The sequence below is a fragment of the Oryctolagus cuniculus genome, chromosome 5, assembly GCF_051225735.1.
Source record: "Oryctolagus cuniculus isolate XC-2025 breed Fujian yellow rabbit chromosome 5, ASM5122573v1, whole genome shotgun sequence".
Classification (NCBI taxonomy): Eukaryota; Metazoa; Chordata; class Mammalia; order Lagomorpha; family Leporidae; genus Oryctolagus; species Oryctolagus cuniculus.
The window spans coordinates 33,723,715-33,740,619 of NC_142871.1; the positions used below are offsets into that span (position 1 = coordinate 33,723,715).

A 16,905-nucleotide genomic window follows, 5' to 3' on the forward strand; every position below is an offset into this window, starting at 1 on the left:
CGCTCTTGTTTATGGCGTCACTAATCTCCCTAGGCTCTAGCATGAGTTGCCAAGGCTATGGAAGCCTTTTGAGTTTGCCGACTTTGATCTTATTCCGACAGCGTCATAGTCAAAGTGGAAGTTCTCTCCTCCCTTCAGAGAAAGGTACCTCCTTCTTTGATGGCCCCATTCTTTCCACTGGGATCTCACTTGTAGAGATCTTTCATTTAGGTCTTCTTCTTCTTCTTTTTTTTTTTTTTCCAGGGTGTCTTGGCTTTCCATGTCTAAAATACTCTCATGGGCTCTTCAGCCATATCTGAATGCCTTAAGGGCTGATTCTGAGGCCAGAGTGCTATTTAGGACATTTGCCATTCTTTTTTTTTAAACTTTTATTTAATGAATATAAATTTCCAAAGTACAGCTTATGGATTACAATGGCTTCCCCCCCATAATGTCCTTCCCACCCGCAACCCTCCCCTTTCCCACTCCCTCTCCCCTTCCATTCACATCAAGATTCATTTTCAATTCTCTTTATATACAGAAGATCAGTTTAGCATACATTAAGTAAAGATTTCAACAGTTTGCTCCCACACAGAAACATAAAGTGAAAAATACTGTTTGAGTACTAGTTATAGCATTAAATCTCAATGTACAGCACACTAAGGACAAAGATCCTACATGAGGAGTAAGTGCACAGTGACTCCTGTTGTTGACTTAACAAATTGACACTCTTGTTTATGGCCTCAGTAATCACCCTAGGCTCTTGTCATGAGCTGCCGAGGCTATGGAAGCCTCCTGAGTTCACTGACTCTGATCATATTTAGACAACTTAACTGAAAAGTGATCGCTGTTAAATGTAAGAGTGGGAATAAGAGAGGGAAGAGATCTGCAATTCAGGACATGCTCAAGCTGACTTACCTCAAACGGTAGAGTAGAAACATACCAGGGGATTCCAATTCAATCCCATCAAGGTGGCATGTACCAATGCCATCTCACTAGTCCAAGTGATCAATTTCTGTTCACAATTGATCATTATGATAGGACTAAGAACCAAAGGGATCACATAAACAAGAATAGTGTCTGCAAATACTAGCTGATAGAATCAAAAAGGGAGAGAATGATCCAACATGGGAAGTGAGATACACAGCAGACCCATAGAATGGCAGATGTCCTAAACAGCACTCTGGCCTCATAATCAGCCCTTAAGGCATGTGGATCCAGCTGAAAAGCCCATGAGAGTATTTCAGGCATGGAAAGCCAAGACACTCTGGGGGAAAAAAAAACCTAAATGAAAGATCTCTGTGAGTGAGATCCAAGTGGAAAGAATGGGTCATCAAAGAATGAGGTACCTTTCTCTGAAGGGAGGAGAGAACTTCCACTTTGACCATGGCCTTGTCTAAAAAACTATAATTTTCAAGATCACTTTCCCCTTAAGCTTTCTATTGTTTTCTTTTCCATTGATTGTCAATAGGCTACAAGTAGTGGATAAAGCAGTACTGATTTGTTTACCAGAATAGATGTTGTCACTGGCATAGCTGTTAAGAGCTGGTTAGCACACCTTCATTCCACATTGGAGTTCCTGGGTTTGAGGCCTGATTCTGCTCCCAATTCCAGCATCCTATTCATGTGAACCCTGGGAGGTAGCAGGTGATGGCTCTAGGTTTGATTAGGACTATCTTAATGATGTAATTGATTGCATGCTGTTTCCATGCCTCCTGTGAGAGAGCTGGATTGAATCCCCAGCTCCTGGATTTGTCTTGCCCCAGCTTAGGCTTTTGCAGGCAATTGGGGAATGAACCAGCAGACAGGAGGTCTATTTTTTTTTTTTTTTCCTCCTTAACTTTCAAGGCCAGCGCCACGGCTCAATAGGCTAATCATCCACCTGCGGCGGTGGCACACCGGGTTCTAGTCCCGGTTGCTCCTCTTCTAGTCCAGCTCTCTGCTATGGCCCGGGAGTGCAGTGGAGGATGGCCCAAGTGCTTGGGCCCTGTACCCACCTGGCTTCTGGATCCTGGCTACGGATCAGCGCGGTGCGCCGGCTGCAGCGGCCATTGGGGGTTGAACCAACGGAAAAAGGAAGACCTTTCTCTCTGTCTCTCTCTCTCTCACTGTCCTCTCTGCCTGTCAAAAAAAAAATGTTTCAAATGAGTAGATAAAACACATATACATATGCTAGTATGTTTTCAGTTTGGGAACAAAATTGTGTGAGCTTTTGTCTGCTCTAAAACAATTAGAAGGGAATAATTAAATGTTGTACCAAAGGTTTAAAATCACCCTTGAGGCCAGAGTTAAATTGTCCCCTGCAATGCTGACATCCTGTATGGGTACCAGTATAACTCTCAGCTGCTCCACTTCCCACTAATGGCCTGAGAAAAGCAGTGAAAAATGGCCCAAATGTTTGGTCCCCTGCCACCCATGTGGGAGAGTCAGATGAAGTCCCCGCTCCTGTCATTATCCTGGCCCAGCCCCTGTCATTGTGTCCATCTAGGGAGTGAACAAGTAGAAGATCTATATCTCTGTCTCTCCCTCTCTCTCACTGTAACTCTGTCATTCAAAATAAATAAATAAATCTTTAAAAAATTAAAATTATTCTTACAGAGAACGTTCTGTTTGTTAGGTTTGATTAGGACTATCTTAATGATGTAATTGATTGCATGCTGTTTAATGCCCTGCCTTCTTTCTCAGTCACTAGTCAAAACATAATATGAAGTACAGTCCTTAGGATAAGTCTAAATCAATTATCAGTGCAATTGAGATGAAGTAACACTGTACTGTTTTTTAAAAAATCATAAATGGCCCACTTTAACATCACTAGGGAAGAGGACATTTTATCAAAAGTTTCATTGTGGAGCTGTGGTTTTTGAAAAAAGCAGCCACTTTGAATAAAATACTTGTTCCTTAAAACTTCCAAGCAATTAGTGTGTTGGGTGACAAGTAAAAGTGGGGACTACAGAATTGCATAACATTAATTTTCCAGAGAATCAAGTCCTTTCTATGCTAGCCTTTTTAAATCACTTTAGTATAATATTTCAATGGAATGGAACAAAATCTTTTGTAATGAATTATTCATGGTATACCTAGAAGGCAGTTTTCAGAATTGTGACTAGTGACAAAAGAAAATCTCACTTAAGACAGTCTTTCTAAACTTTGTCATATTAATGATCACAATTAATAGCATGAGTGTACTTCAAGAAGTTCATGGTGGCCTGTGCCTGGCTCAGCAGTTAAGATACTTGCTGAGCTACCTGCTTCTGTATCGCAGCGCCTGGGTTTGGGTGCCAGCTCTGCTTCCTATTCCACCTTCCTGCTATGTGCACTCTGGGAGGAAGCAGGTATTGCCTCACGCCCTGGGTCCCTGTTACCCATATGGGAGACCTGGATGGAGTGCCCACCTCCTTTCTTCAGCCTGATCCAGCTGGGGCTATTGCAGGGATTTTGAGGGAGTGAGCTAGCGGATGGAAGATCTCTGTCTGGCTCTATCCTTCTGCCTTTGAAATAAATAACCAGAAAATAAATAAAATAAGAAAAATAAAGTCAGCATTTATAATTGCTCATAAAACTGCAACATGGGTTGTCTCCATGTCGTACAGCATTAACTGGGGCTTCTGGAAGGCCGGGCACTGGTTCTGGTGTGTGTCTTGGCCACACGTGCTGCCTGTCTTCTGGCATCTCAGCCGGGAAACCATTGGTACATCCACATCTGGCCCTGCCGTGTGGCTGTTTGGCTTCCTGACACCATGATGGCTGGCTTCTGAGATGAGCTTCCAAAGAGAAAAATGTGTCATTTTTTCATGGCTTAGCCTTAGTAGGCTTGTAAGAAAGTTCCAATATAGTAACAACAGAGCCTCCCAATTTTATGGAGAGGGAATATTTCTCAATGCAAGAGTGTCTTTATCTCTTAATGGAGAAGCAGCAGCATCACAAAGTCAGAAAAGCATGTTGGGTGGGGGTACACCTGTGTGGCTATCTCAGAAAAAATTCGTCTCAGTGATGATAAATCTGTGGGACTCATTGCTGCTCATTGTTCTACTTGGAAAGGACTAATATCTATTCTACTTGTCTAAAAATAGAAAGAAATAAAAAGAATATGACTAATCACATTGAACTATTTCTTTCCTGAGAAAAATAGAAATTTGAGAGTCGAAGTCTTCTAAATAACTCCTGTTCAAACTACATTAAAAGTAATCAGTATCAGATGTGGGCATTTGGGGCAGCTGTTAAGACACCACTTGGGATGCCCACATCCCATGTTGGACTGCCTGGGAAAAAGTCCTAGCTCTGCTTTGGATTTAGGCTTCCTGCTAATGTATACTGTAGGAGGCAATAGGTGATGGCTCAATTATTTTGGTCTCTTCCACCCACTTTGGAGGCCTGTACTGAGTTCCTGGCTTTGGCTTTGCCCAGCCCGGGCTATTGGGGGCATTTGGGGAATCAATCAGCAGATGCAAGATCTCCCTCTGTCTCTTCCTCTGGCCTCAGTTTAAAAAGCAACAACAACAACAACAACAACAACAAAAACCCATAATCCTTTGGGGCTGGCACTGTGGCACAGTGGGTTAAGTCTTAGCCTGCAGTGCCAGCATCCCGTATGGGCACTGATGAGTCCCTGCTGCTCCACTTCTGATCTAGCTCCCTGCTCATATGCCTGGGAAAGCAGCAGAAGATGGTTCAAATGTTTGAGCCCTACTCCCGTGGGAGGTCTGAAAGAAGCGTTTGGATCCTGGCTTTGGTCTGGCCCAGCTCCTGCTGTTGAGGTCACTTGGGAAGTGAATCAGCGGATGGAGGATTCTCTCTCTCTCTCTCTCTTTCTCTTTCTCTCCTATCTTTGCCTTTTGAATAAGTAAATAAAGCTTAAAAAATGAAAAAAGTTTGCCAAACTATTAAAAAAAGTAATCCATATCAATTGTCCTCTTCTTAGTATAATTGTTTTAAGAACTGCTAATGGAGCTTACAAAATTTGTGGTCAAATACATGACAGTACCTGGTGTGACTGTCTCATACCCTAATAGCCAAGATGAGCAAAACTTCCAACACTGCACACACAGATTTAGGTGAGGAACAAAGATGCTTCCCTTTCACTTTTCCTGTTTTCCAGCTTTCTCTTAAGAAAATCAAATAAGAAACATTTCAAAGTGGTTGACATGGTTTTGCTTTGAATTATTTCATCTTCTCAGAGTTGTCCCAGATTTAGGATCCTAAACAGCGCATTGACACTATACCCCATCTCCCCCCTTTCCAGAGAAACCAGAGCATGACAGGGAAAAGAAGGGAAATTCCTCCAACACGTCCCCCCTCTCAGTGACTGCTAGTGAGAGCCTATTTTACCCTGTTAAACCTGCCTTTTATGTGTATGCTTCCGTGTGTTTTAAATGTGATTTGCATATTTTCTTTGCTTTGAATTTTCCCTTGGGATTTAAAAATGCTTCAGTTTTGGATTTGTCATTCATAGTCCCTTTGTGCCTTGGAGCGTTTGTTTCAAGAATACATCTCTTTCCTGTGGCTAAAGAGCCACATGTGTCCCTAAGTTGTACAGCGAGTACTCAAGATGATATTCCAAAATAGATAGCTTGTATATTCTAGAATGACTTAGCCTCCTCAAACAAACTTGGATTCAGACTAGGATGGACTCAGAAAATAAGAATTTCATCTTTTCACCAAGGTAGTCCAATGAAACTTTATTTCTACGAGAAAACTATGTTCAGAAATAAGCACAGTTCTCTTGTACTTGGGTGGAGGCAGTTAGATCAAAGATTTCCAGATTGATTAGATGAATCCAGGAATATTGAGAGCTGCGCTCTGATTACTTGAGCTTGGAGAGGCTAAAAATCTTGCACTTGCCACAGTGCAGAATCCAATGCTGAGTGTCTGGCAGGAGGATGGGATAGTGCCTGGGAAGGGGATAAGAGCAGTGATGAAAGACAGACTCTGAGTATCATATGCTATTGCACAGAGCCGAAACACCAGAGAATCATTGGACCAACCAAGGGGTAAGAAAGTTCTAGAAGTTCTGTTGGACCAAGAGATCCGTTGTCAAAATAGGGAGGACTTCTGGGAGCCTTATGGCTGGAGGCAGTGTACAGTTCAAGGCACCAAACCAGATGCACCCCATCTCACTACAGTCAAGGACCAGATGAGACCTGTCCCCTTGCTGTTGGTGGGGCTGGAGAAGAATCCAGGCACTGCTGGAATGCTGTCTGTGTGTGAGGAGTTGCGCTAGGGCTTTGGAGAATCCAGCCATTCAAATGTTCAGAACTGTTTCAGAGTTCAAGTTTTCTATTTCCTTTTTCACTGTGTTCATTAAGGTGCTGAGTGGAGAAGCAACTGGCCCAAGATTAGGCAGTTAAGCACTGGCAGAGCAGGACTTTTTCAGCCAAGTGACTTGCAACCACTACAGTCAAGCACCACTGGGCCAGACACCTTTCCTTTTCTATCTCCAAGTTTCAGAAGATATAGAAGCTTCTCAGTGGATCCAGGTTTCTTAGGTGACAGAAACTCTCCATCTTCAAATTGATTATCTGAGAGTTTTACCGAGTCCTTGAAAAAAATAACACCCTATAAATAATTCCCCTGTCCATTAGCAGCCACTCCCTATTCCCCCCAATCTCCCCAACCTCTGGCCTCCATGAATCCACTGTCTGTCTCTGTAGATTTGCCTGTGCTGGACATTTCATTTGAATGGACTCGTGCAACACGTGATTTTTTGTGAATGGCTTCTTACGCTTGACATAGTATTTACAAGGTCCATCCATGCTGCAGCTTAGTCTCAGTACTTTATATCCTTTTGTTGTGAGAGAATATTCTACTGTATTATTTTTATTTCAGATGTTCTTACTCTTTGATTATTATGACTAATGTTTTTATGAACACTCAAGTAGAAGTTTTGTGTGCAGATTTTTAAAATAAAGCTGATTTTAAAAATATTTATTTATTTGAAAGGCAGAGTCATAGAGAGAAAGAGAGGGAGACACACACACACACACACACACAGAGAGAGAGAGAGAGAGAGAGGGAGGGAGAAATCTTCCATCTGCTGCTGCACTCCCCAAATGGCTGCAAGGGCCATGGCTGTACTAGACGGAAGCCAGGAGCCAGGACCTTCATCTGGATCTCCCACATGGGTGCAGGGGCCTAAGGACTTGGGCCATCTTTTGCTGTTTTCCCAGGCAACTAGCAGGGAGCTTGATTGAATGTGGAGTTTTCAGAAGTTGAATCAGAGCCCATATGAGATGCGGGCAGTGTAGCAGGTGGCAGCCTGAATTGCTATGGCACAAAAAAGTGACTTTTTAATCTAGAATTTTCCTTTTTTTTAAAAAAAAAGATTATTTATTTGAAAGAGAGAGAGAGAGAGAGAGAGAGAGAGAATCTTCCATCTGCTTCCCCAAATAGCTGCAATGGCCAGAGTGGGCCAGGCTGAAGCCAATATCCAGGAGCTTGTTCCAAGTCTCCCATGTGAATGCAGGGTCCCAAGCACTTGAACTATCTTCCGCTGATTTCCCAAGCACATTAGCAGGAAAATGGATGGTAAGTGGAGCAGCTGGGACTCGAATCAATGCCCATATATGTTCCCCATGTCACATGTAGTGGCTTTACCTGCTACACTACAGAGCCTGCCCCCTTGAAATTTCTACTCATAACCTCTATTTCTGAATTATCCACTTTTTCTACCAGAATCCTATTCATATTGGAATCTCCAAAGTCATAATTTTTTTAAATCTCATAAACATATTTATTTTACTTGGCATAGATACACTCAGCGAAATTTGTTTTATTTATTCCAGCTTTGTCCCATCACTACACGGGGTGCTGGAGATAAAAGAAAAACTCCAGAGTGTTTCTGCCATTGAGGAGCTTCTATGTAGCTGGGGATGTGGAGAGGAGTAAGAACAACCACAGACACTTAGAACATTATTCAAATGTGTGATAGCAGAGGCAGACAAAGGTTGCTTTGAGAGCATCGAGAGGGGACACTTATTTGGCAGAGTGCAGGAGGGTTTCACCGGATGTGTGATGCTGGTGGGCCTCTCATGAGCGACAAAGGAGGTGTGAGGGTAGAAGGGCTTCTAGGCAGGAAGAACAGCATGTACTGGTACCCTGGGGCAGGAAGAGCGTGGCTGGACTTGAAACCATCAAAGCAGGAGCTACAGCACACAATGCCTTGGGCAGGACGGTAACGGGGTGGCAGGTGAGGTGGGAAACTAGGTAGTGATGAAATCACAGCAGAACTATGTCTTTCTCAGGGGTTGGACCTATTTTGAAAGTAACATGTTTCCATTGAAAGAGTTTAAAATGGAGGATTAATTATTACTAGAGCATTTAGGACACCACGAACTTTTGAAAAAGTGAATCGTGTAAAGAACTCCTGAAATATGTTTATGATTGCGTTTCATGCTAACGTGCTTGGCAGCAGAGAGCCTAGGATGGGTGGTTGAAAGAACCTACCTTTGCAGGAGCAAGGTTTCTGCGCGGTGACATTGTTTTCCTGGGATTCCCCACTCAGGGGTTCATGTCTAAGTACAGAACACATTGATTTCTATTTTGATCTTGTAAGGCATCACTCTGTTTTAAGAAGTTCATGACCCCACCATTACCTTCCCAAGGTTTTGATATGTTCTACATTAAGCTCCATAATACCCCCACAGAAATGAAATATCACCCACTGAGTCTTCTTTGAAGATCATTTCAGCTTCCCTGAATACCCGTTTGTTTGTTTAGTTGTGCTGTCAGCACGTCTGTCAAACACAGAACTCCTGGATGGCCTCAAGTCATTTGATGCAAAGCGTTGTCCTGGTACAGGACCTGCTCATAGAATCTTGCCAGTTTTCTCTCAGGTGACTCCTGCTTTAAAACAAAGAAAAGAGACAAAAAAGAAAAGAGAGAAAGAAAGTTATAGTGCTAATTGAGAAGACTAGCAAGCAAATAAAGCCAAATGCTTATAGGTTTGACATTTTTGTTGATAATATTTAAAATTTTTATTTATTTTATGAGAGAGAGAGAGAGAGTGAGAGAGAAAGAAAAAGAGAGAGAGAATCTTCCATTTGATAGTTCACTTCCCAAATAACTGCAACAGCCAGGGCTGGGCTGGGCTGAAGCCGGGAGCCTGGAACTCAGTCTGGCTCTCCAACATGCATGGCAGAGACCCAAATACTTGAGCCATCGTCTGCTGCTTCCCAGGGTGTGCATTCGGAAGAAGGTGAATCTGAAGCAGAGCTGGGACTTGAACCAAGCATTTGTGTGTCCCAAGCAACAGCTTAGGCACTGTGCCAAACATCTGTCCCTAGCCATGACATTTTATAATTTTTAGCACAAGCCGTATTTTTTCTAGATATTTAATTAGAAAACTCTAGAATTTTTCTTAAAGGTTTTGTCTTATATCACAGTTACAACTCTTCTCTCTCCCTTCCATTCTTATTTTCTTAGTGACAAAAATAAATTCATTTATTTTTTTAGAAGATACTTATGGACTACAGAAGTTACTATAATTTATTTACCAAAACACATATGAATATTAAGAAACTGGCAATGGGTAGTACCATTTTAACAGCAACAGAAATATTATAATTTAATTAAATGGACCAGTAATTGGCCTGTTTTGAACAAAACATAGCAAAGAGACTGTATTCTTATAATATCTATAATATTTATTGATATATTGCAAATGAATTCTAACCTAAATATATCAAAATTCATAGTTTTTATTTATATCTTAAAAAAGACATTGAGAATCCATAAAAGCAACATTTAAATACTTGTATATATATTTGAAATTATATTTTCATATCAAACATAGTTATGAAAATTCCATTCAAAAATTGTTTTGCATTTTTACTACTTTTTTATATTATTCACTGTGGGGAGCAACTCGGACTAGACTAAGTTACTGGAATTAAGACTTATTCTATGCATCTGCTCTCCCACAAAATGGCACTGGGAGAGGAGTAAACAACTTTTACACAGCTGCCTCCAGTTCGACCAATAACCTGCAGGAGCTGATCCTGCTCCTGATTGGAGGAGAGCAGCGTGCTCGGCGTGTGGGTAGCAGAGTTGGGATTGGTGGAAGAGGACTATAAAGGAGGAGAGAGACAACATGCACCAGGAACATCTAAAGGGAACATCCGGATAACATCTGAGCAGCCCCCGAGAGAGCCGGCCGATGGTGTGCTGCTCCCCCGCGGAAGTGGGGAAAGTGGCAGGGGGAGCCGCCCTTCCACGGAGGTGGGAGAGATCGGCAGCCAACCCGGGAAGGACCAGCAGCAAACCCGGGAAGGGCCGAGCAGACAAAAGAACAACGCAGGGTCTAGTGTCGTTCCTCCACGAAGAGGGGGAGCGACAATTCACCGTATTTTTCATTATTTTTTTGAAAGATACATGATTATGTATACACATCCATGGGCTACAGTGTGATGCTTCAATACATGTATACATTGTACAACGCTCAAATTTGAGTAGTATCTATCACCTTAAATATTTATGGCTTTTTTGAGACAAGATCATTAAAAATTCTATTCTAGCTATTTAAAAATACACAATACTATAGTCACTTTAGTGTGCGACAGAACATCAGCTTTTGTTCCTCCTATCCAACTGTGACATTGTGTCACTTGTCTGACCTCTCCCCACTCGCCAACCCTCTCTCTTCCTCACTCCCTGGTACTCACTGTGATACTCCCAACTTCAACGAGGTCAACCATTAGAGCGCACAGACGAGTGAGATCACGTGGTATTTGTGTTTCTGCACTTGGCTTGTTTCACTTAATGTAATATCCGCCAAGTTATTCTATGTTATTGGGCCAGTCTGGCAGTGATGAATTCCTTCAGTTTTTTGCTTGTCATGGAAAGTTTTCTTAACCCTTCATTTCTGAAGGATAACTTTACTGAGTATAGTGTTGTTTTTCTTTTTCCTTTCTTTCTTTTTTTAGGATTTATTTTATTTATTTGAAAGGCAGAGTGACAGAAAGAAGGGAGAGAAAAAGAGTCAAAGATCTTCCATCTGCTGGTTTACAGCCCCAAAGCCTACAGTAGCCGACTGGGCCAGGCTAAAGCCAGGAGTCTAGAATTCCTTCTGGGTCTCCTACATGGGTGTCAGGGACCCAAGCAATTGGGCCACCCTTTTCTTCCTTCCCAGGTGCATTAGTGGGAATCTGGATTGGAAATGGAGCAGCTAGAACTCTGATTGGTACTCCAATATGAGATGCAGACATCCCAACTGGTAGCTTAACTTTCATACTGAATTGCCAGCCCCATTTGAAATTTTTTAAATTGGAGAGGCATACAAAGAGAGAGAGAAAAAGGGAGAGAGCTCCCACCCACTGGTTCCTTCCCCAGATGCCTATAATGGCTGGGATTGAGACAGGCCAAAGCCAAGAGCCAGGGACGAAACCCAGATTTCCCATATATGTTGGCAGGGCCCCAACTACTTAAGCCATGGTTTTGAACTCAGGCAGTATGACATGGGATACGGGCGTCTTAACCACTAGGCCAAACACTTGCCCCAGGTATATTTTTCTTGGTAATTTTTTTCAGGGCTTAAATATTTCATCCCATTCTTTTTTGGTCTGTAATGCTTCAGCCAAGAAGTCTGTCGTTGTTCTAATGGGAATAGCCTTATAAGCAACTTGATGTTTTTATATTGCTGTTTTCAGAATTCTCTTTGTATTTTTTTACAGTGTGACTATAACATGTCTTAGAAGGGATATACATATATATAATATATATATATTTTTGAAAATATATATATTTTTTTGAAAAACAGATTAACACACGCACACACACACACACACACACACACACAGAGAAAGAAAGAGAAAAAAAAAACTGTCACTTTAAGTTTTTTTTTTTTTTTTTTTGACAGGCAGAGTGGACAGTGAGAGAGACAGAGAGAAAGGTCTTCCTTTTTCCATTGGTTCACCCTCCAATGGTCGCCACGGCCAGTGTGCTGTGGCCGGCGCACCGCACTGATTCGATGGCAGGAGTCAGGTGCTTCTCCTGGTCTCCCATGGGGTGCAGGGCCCAAGGGCTTGGGCCATCCTCCACTGCCTTCCCGGGCCACAGCAGAGAGCTGGCCTGGAAGAGGGGCAACTGGGACAGAATCCGGCGCCCCGGTTCTAGTCCCCGACTGGGACTAGAACCCGGTGTACCGGCGCAGCAAGGCAGAGGATTAGCCTATTGAGCCATGGCGCCGCTGGGTTTGCTTGCCTTCCTGCTGTGCTCCCCATGGGTGGGGTCTTCCTCTATGTTGTGCTGCCTGAGGTTGGGGAAGGAGTGCTGGAGGCAGTCCCTTGGCCACCTAGGTAAGGCGCTTTCAGAGACTGGATATTGGCTTGAGGGCTAGGGTGTATGGGTTCTGCCCAGCACTGGTTTTCACCATAGTGAGTGATGCTGGGCCTCTTCTTAATTCCCTCTCTGTCCCTCAAGTGGGAGATATGGCTCTCCACACTGTGCAGGCAACTCTTTCCTTCCTGACTTATTCAATGCATCTTTTCTTGCTATTATATTAAAACCAAGGACTGTGGCCTTTTCCCAGCCCTGGTGAAGGGATGTGAATAGCTTTCAAATCGTTGTCTCTATGGGAAGATAATAAGTGGAGGATTTTAGGGGTCATCTTGCATAACCATCACATTTTTCTTTTTAAAATAGTTTCTCTTATGAAGGTCTGAAGGCATGGGAATCTTAAATGTATAGCACAATAAAATTTCACCTATGTATAAAACCTTATAATCCTCACCCTTATGTATAAAGCAATACAGCATCTCAGAAAGCCCCTTTCAGTTCTCGCTCTCCCACCCCTGCTAATATTCACCTCAAAGGGGACCACTCTCTGACTTCCATCACCATGGAATGGTTTTGCTCATCTGACTTTCATCACTGCAGACAAACAGCACATACTCTTTAGAGTCTGGCTTCTCTTGTTCACTTTACACCTATGGAAATACTCTCTTTCTGAATTTCTGCAGTATCTGGCCAGAGAGTGTAAGTCCTTCAACTTGATCCTTTTTTTCAGATTGTCTTCGCTTTTCTAGGATTTTTTTTTAAAGATTTATTTTATTTGTTTGAAAGGCAGAGTTAAATTGAGAGAGAGAGAGAGAGAAAGAGAGAGAGAGAGATACCTTCCAGTTGTCAGTTCACTCCCCAAATGGCCACAAAGGTTGGGGCTGGGCCAGGCACTCTTCCAGGTCTCCCATATAGGTCCAGGGGCCTAGGGACTTGAACCATCTTCTATTGCTTTCCCAGGCTCATTAGCAGGGAGTAGGATCAGAAGTGGAGCAGCTGGGACTTGAATTGGCACCCATATGGGATGCTGGCACTGCAGGCCATGGTTTTAACCTGCTGTACCACAGCCCTGGCTCCTATTCTAGGATTTTTGTATCTCTATTTAAATTACAGAATCTGACTGCCAATATTCACTAAAAGCTGCTAGAATTTTGTCTGGGTTAACATTCAATATGTATTAAGTTGAGGTGATGGAATTATCTCTCCCAATTTATTACAATACTGGCTCTTCTAATCCATGGACTTGATACATCTCTTCAGATCATGCAATTTTCTACTGTATTCAAATAATATGTAAATGACATAATTTTATATAATTATATGAAATTCTATGATTTTATACAATTACATGTAAGTTATACAATCTGTGGGTTAAAGAATATTTACATAGCATCAAAATACATATGGGATACTTGCAATTGAATCTCCAAAAGTTGTTAAAGACTAGGCACTAAAACTTGTATGCATTACTGAAGCAAATTAAAGAAAACTTATATAAAGGGAGAGACATATAATGTCCATGTGTTGAAAGACTCAGTGGTAAAATGTTAGTTTTCCCCACATTGATCTAGTGATCAAGAGTCAAAAGAATATCAATTGAATTCTTTAAAGGAATACTTGTAATAATTGATAACCTCAATTTAAAATTCATATGCAAATGCAAAGGAACTAAAATAGCTAAGAGAATTTGAAAATATAGACTACAGTTGGAGGATACCACTACTTGTTTTAATATTTATGAAGCTGCTGTAGTGATGACAGCAAGGTACTGTTATTAGGGTAGATTGGATTAGTAGAACAGTGGAACAGAACAGAACGTCCAGAGACAGATCCACACTGAACTGACTTTTGATAAAGATGGAGATACAGTCAGTGGAGAAATGACCTCCCTTCCAACAAATGGTTCTGGAACAATTAATCAAGTTAACTATGATATAAACCTTATATCACGTAAAAAATGGAAAATGTGTCAGAAAGATAAATGTGAAAAACTCCAAACTGTAAAATTTAATTTAGAAACTAGAAACTTTGTGAGCTTTGATGCGGCCAAAATTTTCTTAGATAGAAAAACACACAACCTATTAAAGCAAGAATTGATAAATTGGTCTTCATAAAGATGTTAAACTTCTATTCAAAAGAGAAATGAAGAGGGGCTGGTGTTGTAGCATATTGGGTTAAGTTGCTGCCTGCAGTACTAACACCCCATATGGGTGCTGTTTCTGAGTCCTGGCTGCTCCACTTCTGATCTAGCTCTCTGCTAATGTTCCTGGGAAAGCAGCAACAAACCCAAGTCCTTAGGCCCCTGCACCCACATGGGAGACCCAGGTGAAGCTCCTGGCTCCTGACTTCTGTGGCCACTTGGGGAATGAACCAGAGATGGAAGACATCTCTCTCTTTCTCTGTCACTCTGCCTTTTGAGTAAATAAAATAAATCTGTTTTTAAAAAAAGAGAATTAAAACAAGTAACATAAATGGGGACATATTTGCAAATTTATTATCAGGTAAAGGAATTGCATCCAGAACTTGAAAAGAACTCCTCAATAGGAAAAATAAAACATAGTCCCCTTAAAAATTGACCAGAGATTCAAACAGACACTTTACCAAAGAAGCCATGGGAACATCAGCAAACACAGTATCTTTATATGAAGTATTTGCAAGGATGTGGAGGAAACAGAATATTAATGGTACAACCACTCCAGAAAGTCAATCAGTGGTTTCTTTAAAAGCTTATGATAACCTATCATATCACCCAACCATTCTACTCCCCTATGTTTACCCAGGAGAAGTCAAAGTTCGTGTCCATACAAAGATTTGCCTCTGAGTATTCATGGAAGTCTTATTTGTATCGGCCAAAATTGGAAGTAATCCAAATATCTCTTCAAAGATGAGTAGAAACACAAATTGTGGCATATCCATAGGATGCAATGCTCCTTTGCAATAAAAAGGAACACACTACTTACTTAGGTAACTACATGGATGAATCTTAAGATAATAATGCCAAGTGAATGAAGATAGATTTTTAAAAAGAACATATGTTATGTGATTTTAACTATATATAAAATTTTAGAAAATACAAATGACTCTACAGTGATGAAAGATGATTGGTTGTTGCCAGGAACCATGTGAGGAAGCAGTGACAGGGAGAGAGGGAACACTTGAATACTTTGGTATTTTATATTCTATATATAAAGGTACTTGAGGAAACTCTTAGAAGTCTGGATATATTCATCATCTTGGCTGGGTTGATGGTTTCACTGGAGTATATATATATGTCAAAATGTATCAAATTGTATCCTTATTTACAATCTTCACAAATCATTATAAAAATGAATCATTTATATAGTTATTTATGACATTTGTTAACTATCTCACAGCAAGACACTTAACACTATATTTCCCTTTTTTACTCATTAATTCATTGAGCAAACATTCAAAGTGTCAGACATCAGGGTGCTAAAGAAACAAAGATGAAATTTTCTCACTAGTGAGACAGAAAACTAGCATATATGGAGTACCTATTATATAAGAGCTACTATTTGTTCATATATCCCTTCATTCGCTTTGTATAAAATAGAAGACATACATTTGCATATACACTTATTTTGCAGATGAAGAAATTAAGCCCAAAGAAGTTAACGATCAGAGAGCAGCAAGGGGCTGGCACTGTGGCGCAGTGGGTTAAAGCCCTGGCCTGACACGCCAGCATCCCATATGGGCCCTGGTTCTAGTCCCGGCTGCTCCTCTTCCAATCCAGCTCTCTGCTATGGCCTGGGAAAGCAATAGAAGACGGCCTGCATCCTTGGGCCCCTGCACCTTCGTGGGAGACCCAGAGGAAGCTTCTGGCTCCTGGCTTTGGATCGGCACAGCTCCGGCCGTTGCGGCCATCTGGGGAGTGAACCAGCGGATGGAAGACTCTCTCTCTCTCTTTCTCTTTAACTCTGACTTTCAAATAAATAAAATAAATCTTTTAAAACAAAACAAAAAAATGAGCAGCAAAGCAGTCTGAAATCCAGGTTTCTGTTTTTTCAAAATCATGGTGTTTTCCATCCAACCACAATACTGAACTTTTACAATCACACCTACCAAGTTCTGGGGGTAGTGGATCAAGTTCCGAATACTCTCTGAGGAAGTCAGTGAAGGCTTTGCTGTTGGGGTGGTCGTTGGCTAATGCCTTGAGCAACTCACGAGTCTCTATCGAGGCTCATTTCAAAACCATCAAAGCTCATGATGTTCCCTAAGGTTGTCTCTCATATTCTTAGTCATATATATAGAGATGCAATCAGCAGCCACCCTGGATGGTCCATACCCTGTTGCAAGAGGGTCAGAAAGTATCCGAAGGTCATCCTGTTATAGGTAAGGAGATAGGGAGCCCAGAAAGAGCAGAAGCAAATCTGTCACCACACCCTCCCCTAGGCTGCCTCTGAAACTCTTCCCACGGCCAATAATCTGAAATTGCTGTCGTAAGGGAAGCCATTGTGCAGAACTGGCAATGGCCGAACACATCCAAATGGCTGCTGACTGCCTCCTGTGATGACCCATAGACCATGATAACACCATTATTGTAAAGTTATGGCTGACATTCCCACTCCCGCCATGTGCCTGTTGCCATGACACCTCTGACACTTCCTAAAATGGGCAGTCACCAAATTCCTAGAACTC

The 16,905-nt window shown here is 41.7% G+C and overlaps 1 long non-coding RNA gene across 1 annotated transcript in view; it reads left to right on the top strand.

Annotated features, from left to right (window-relative positions):
• LOC149126460 (uncharacterized) overlaps positions 1-16,224 on the top strand; it is a 35,939-nt gene extending 19,715 nt beyond the window's left edge. The window contains exon 3 of the long non-coding RNA XR_016233712.1: positions 15,855-16,224. This is a non-coding gene — a long non-coding RNA (uncharacterized LOC149126460). The remainder of the gene's footprint in view (positions 1-15,854) is intronic.
• The last annotated feature ends 681 nt before the right edge of the window (positions 16,225-16,905 follow it).